The sequence below is a fragment of the Coffea arabica genome, chromosome 2c (genome assembly GCF_036785885.1).
Source record: "Coffea arabica cultivar ET-39 chromosome 2c, Coffea Arabica ET-39 HiFi, whole genome shotgun sequence".
In the NCBI taxonomy this organism is placed as follows: Eukaryota; Viridiplantae; Streptophyta; class Magnoliopsida; order Gentianales; family Rubiaceae; genus Coffea; species Coffea arabica.
Window position 1 is genome coordinate 76,497,073 of NC_092312.1, and position 6,000 is coordinate 76,503,072.

Consider the following 6,000-nt stretch of genomic DNA (forward strand, 5'->3'; position numbering starts at 1 on the left):
TCCTGCCCTAATGTTAACCCTTTTTTGGTTTAAATCAAAATAAGAGCTTCTTCTTCTTTTCATTTTTATTTTGTTAATCCATTAAAGAAAAGGCAGTAAAATAGACACAATTAAGGAGTAAAGGCCACCACCAATCCAACATTAAAGAGCCTCTTCACCAATGAAATTGCATCTCTTGTAACGCTCAGGCTAACGTAACGTCATGCCAATAACACGCATGCGGAATTGTAGCAGTAGACATTATTATTTTGTTAATTATTTACGCACGCTGACTGACTGATTCACTGACTAGTTTGTATTATTAATATATTTTTCAATCAATTTTTTATCTCATATACATCGTAATATCAAAAAAGTGTTACATTATTTTTATTTTACAGAATTATCTCAAATAAGTTACTGTCCGAGCAAACACAATTGATGCAGTTAATATAACATCTGAACCCCGGCGTTCAGTCACTGAAGTACCAAGTAAATTAATGAGGACTTGAACATTCTCAGAAGAGGACCGCGATCTGCAATGAAGTCTTGCCACTATACTGACACGTGTGGGTTCTAACATAAACAAACATAATAGTAGACCAGGAGTCTAATGGCGAGTCCGTCCATCCATAAACAAAAATGACGCTTCAGTGTCACAGCTACAACTGAGGAGGTGCTTTGCATTCTCTCCCAACCCAAGACTGTTCCAGCTGTTCCCGAGTTAATACTAGAAGACTAGAAGAAGAAGAGAAGAAGAATGTTAGGTGAAGAATTAATCAGTTGGGGCAAAAACTAACTAATGCACGATAATAATTAAAGGCCTTCTCATGCTAGATTAAGGGGGTCCAGTGTGGAAATGGGCATTAAATTAAAGTATTGGGAGGGAATTTAGAAGATGCCCAGATAGTGGTTTGCAAAATTTTTTTTAATGAATTGTAATTACTACTAAATTGGGCCAGGTTGGGGGGGGGGGGGGGTGGGGACCGGAATCTTATAAAAATGACTAGTAGGACAAGAGGAGCGATCTTTGTATGCAATTGCCACCAAATGGTCCTCCAATATCTGGATTTTAACAAAGCGAAGGGCATAAGATCTTCTAATCCAAATGGAATCTTGAAATCATCCTCCATCAATCAGGGATAAGATCTTTCGATAAGTCCAATTCAGCTTAAAGCATTGTTCTTAATCTTTGGTGTGTGTGATTACTGATTAGTAGAGGCATATATATATATACATAAGCCTTTGGAGGCGGCAGGAGTCACGTTAACCACCGCTTAATTACTTAGCCCTATAATTAACTCAACGAACGCCGCCACCATTTACTACTAGCTCGTAGTTGACTACCACATCGTACTAGCTTAGCTGCTGGACATTACAACAAGTTTGCAAACCAAAAACAATTATTGTTGTACAACTCGAACATAATTAATTGGTCTGTCCTAATCGGAGCCACATGATCAGATGAACAACTGATCGAACATATGTATGTATACATATATGCATGTATTTGTTCTTTTGAAGGAATCAATGGAGCTGCCTGGCCTGCTTTCTTCCAACCCAGCTCTTGGGCAAGCAAACAAGAGAGTTTGGTAGTGATCCGTTTCTAATTTTATGATTTTCGTATTTGGTAGAGATCAAGTTTTAAACACAAGACTGATTTTAATTACTCATTAGTACTCTTGAGAAAGAAAGAGCTTAAACACATGAAAGACTGATCCAACCACTACCACTTACTCACAGTCTGTCTGATTTTCAATCGTTGTACAAAAGGGATAGAGAGCGAGTACGTTTTCCTTTTGACCTTTCTCTGGGATAAGAATTTCACCCTTTACCTTTTTATCTCTCTATTTGAATGTGGTGGTGCATATATTCCCTTCAAAAAACAAATTTTAAAAAAATCAAAATCCTGTTTGACTAACCTATATAAACATGGGGATGGGCACATAATGCTAAAATGACGCCTTCATTCATTTGAAGTTCTACAATGATAATACCATAAAATAATAGTATTCAATGTTACTGCTACAATCTTCCAAAATTTCACGAGCTTAATATATACTCCCTCCCTTTTTTTATAACTGACGTTTAAGAAATTTGCTCTTAAGTACTTTTATCTGTCGTTTTATTATCCCCATGCAGCATTAATTATTTTTTCACAATTTTACCCTTTTATCTCTCTTTTCATAATGGGTGGGAGTTAGTTTGCATTGCTTTTGGTCTAATAAAACAGCACCATTTAATACTCTAGTGAGAGAAAACATGGGTGAATTGGATAATTAATGAGGGTATAAAAGGAAAGTAATGTATAGATTTAAACAATAAAAAACTTTTCTTAATTGGTGTGCAAAACCTTAAACGTCAGTTATAAAAAAAGGTAGGGAGTGTATATATATGAAATAAATAAGTAGATAAAAGTGGCGCCCCGGGGTGGGGTGGGGTGGGGTGGGGCGGGGGGGGAAGGAGTAATTGACTTGAGGTTGCCTTTCCCTGTCCAACATAAGTGAAACATAATAGCCTGAATTAAGGGCGTCCAAAACCTCATGCATAAATAAATAGATACACTCTATTATATATGTTTATGAATGGTAGAGTCAGTAGAATGATTTGGAATCCACCACAGCACTTTAACAAAACAAAATTATTCCCATTCGTGCGGGCAGCCCCCCAAAGACTAATGCTCCTACTAATAATCTAAATAGTATATCTATATGTATATGTGCGCATCAAATTGTCCCTTCAAAGTTGAAAGGATCGTTGTTTCAAAACGAAAAAAGTTGAAAGGACCGGTCGCCATTGCACATTATATATATATATATATATATATATATATATATATGTATGTATGTATATAATTAACAAGTAATCAATCCACCCTAGTTTGCACTCTCATGTCTCATCTACTAACATCTTCCACCCTCTAAACATGTCATTCTGCAGAGTGCAGTGCTACTACTACTAGTATATCTCCATGTATAACATAGCATTTGATTAGTGTTTTGCAGGTCGAATTGAATTGCTTTCGCAGCACTGCATGCAGAGACAAAACTAGTACGTCTGCTACTCCCCAGTACGGTACTGCATCTGCATGCATGCAGCAGCAGGAACATGAATCAGACCCTGACAGTAATATTAATTATTGTCCCCAGGCCTATTCTTGCTGCTTTTCTATACAACAACGATGACTTGCATCGCTTGATGATCTTGAAATTCAAAAGAGCTATATATATATCCATTATTGTGATCGAGTCGGGCAAAATATTTCAAAATGATAAGAAAGAAAAGCAAGAAAAGAAAGGGGTCCGTCGCTCCCCGTAAACATAAAAAATCGAAGGTTGCCGTGCAAGAAAACAACAGGGTTAACGATTAGCTATAGTATATAAATACTACTGCTAGTACACTGACAATTAATGTTAATGTTGCTTGAAACATATTGGAACGATTCAAGAGGTAATTACTTCATTACTTTTTTGTGTGTGTTGCTTATGTTCGAAAGCTAGCGCTCCCATCAACTTTTCATTACACTGATTGTTGAACAAAAAAATATATATATATATATATGTATATATATATATATGTATGTATTTGCATGCAAAACCATGCAGGACACAGTCGAACCAACATTCGTGTACTGTTGGGCGTTAATGCATGCTCCATTTTACGCACCTGAAATGAAATTAGTAGGTTTGGCCGGCCGGAACCGGATCATGAGCTGAGTATTAATTAGTATTACTAGTTTAAATCATCTGTCGTCCGCAATTGAAACCCTCACTTTGATGAATTAATTAGCTGCTGCTGCATTCTGAGTAAAAGTCTTGGTGCCAGGTCTCAATTACATAAACTTTAAACTTTGTCAGTTGGATGGTTGTTCAAACATTTTAATTCTCGATCGGTTTAATTGTCTTAAAAAATTCCCCAGCTTCATTATTTATACTACTATTCAACAAACATTGAAGGGCGTTGATGGCGATGGCGTATTTCGTCGCGACTCGGCAGGACAGTTTTTTATGGAGTAACTTTCATGAGGAATTAAAATCGCTAAATTTTTGGAACATGAAACTACGTACGTTTTCTTTTTGTTTAAGAATCTGCGAGGAGGCATTACTAATTTTTTCTTCTGTAGTGAATAAACGTACATTTGAGTCGATTCGCGGAGTTCACTTTTTCTATGCTCGATTTAATTGGTTCGATCCTGAGTTAAGTTTTGACCGAATCTACCTGTAAACGGTTTGATTCGTTTGCATCTCTACTTGGATATATGCGTGTGTGTGTGTGTCTAGTGTGTGTATATTGGCATATATAAATAAGGCAAACCCATGCATTTTTTGTGGTACAAAAATATTTTTGACACAAGATTCAAGGGTTATGAAATATCGATCCTTTTGACAGAAATTATCTGCTCGCGTTACTTGCCTGGTATATATACACGGAGAAATCTCATTTCCAAGGTCATCTATATGTTTATCTATAGAAACTACAGCTTCAAGATCATTAATTACTTTGTATTTGTACACTTCAAAGGGACGTCCATTGCAGAGGCCCCGTACTGGGCCTAGACACGTGGCAGCCCAGGTATAGTCGAGCTGGGTTCCGGCCCCAGGCTCCTGGCGACCGTCCTGGGCCGCACCCCCGCTAGGGCTCCAGGGGGATCAGGAGACCGTCCCGCAGAGGTCGGAATCCCGCTCGGCGCGGGATTGAGATTATATCAGGAAGGTCTCGGAACGTACGGAGGTCGGACTCTGACCCAGGTATAAATAGTGCTACACACCCATTGCCCAAGGTACGTTCACTATAGGCAAATTACTCCAGGTTGTTACGACCTCCCGTGAACTCTACTCACCGGAAAACTAACTTGATCGTCGGAGCGCCCTCGGGGACCACCCTCGGGCCCCCTCTGTTAGCTCTTCCTTTCTGTTTTGCAGGCTTGGAGTCAGCTCTGCCATCAGCGACCCGAGCTGGTCAGGTCAGCTCTGCTAGGGGAAGTTCCGTGCTTCTTCATCCATCATAAATTTTTCACCGGAGCCTAAAAGAAAAGGAGATCACAAGTCCCAGCTCACGATAAAGATCTTCAAACTTCAGATATTCTCATCTGCAAGGGTGTGATTTAACTCTTATGTTTTGGTGTCAAAATTTGTTCGACTAGAGATAGGTACATTTTGATTTTCAAAAATTACTTAGTCAAAAACAAATATGAAATGTTGTTCGATTCCTTGCGATTACAGAATGAGAACCTGGACATTGGGAGTTCGAACTTGAGATTAAACACGAATTCTAAATTTCACATCATGAATCTAATTTAAGATTGAGCTCCAACTTGAATTTGAATTGTTTAATCTTACGTGTGAGATTTGAATCCTCACCTATAATTCAACAAGGGATTTAAGGAAGGGCCTGGCTCAGTGGTTAACTTGGGGAGAGTGAATTTCTTCTCAGTGGTTAACTTGGGGAGGGGCAAAATTTCTTCTTGCCTTGAGGTTGATGGGCAGTAGGACAGGAACATGTCCAGAGCCTCCAACATTAAAACGGGCGTGATAGGAACAGTAGGGATGGTGATACGTCTCAACCGCTGTGGCAAAAACCACGTGGGCTGTGAATAATGAGGCAAAATGATGACCTGTACGGCGGGACCCGCTGCTCTAACAAATTGGGGCAGAGTCTGATCGTCTGAGGAGGGAGCTCTGCGGTCTGCGCGTACAGTATTTAAAGAGTACTTAATTCCCCTAGCCGCAGTTGTGGGGGTGTTGAACACACGCCACAAATCTGTCCCCTGATAATTAACCGTCTTATGCAAGCAGGAAAAATAAAAATACAAAAAGAAAAGTTGATGGTATTCTACTTAGGAGTGAACGCACCCAACGCGTTCGGTGGCACTTGACTCAAACTCGATTCGGTACAAGTTGACCTAAGTCTGTTTTATGAGCTAGTCAAACTAAATAGAAACAACGTTTTATGTTGATGGAGAATCTGGAAATACATGACACTAAGGCCTTATCTGAATTACATTTATCTAAATTTTTTTTA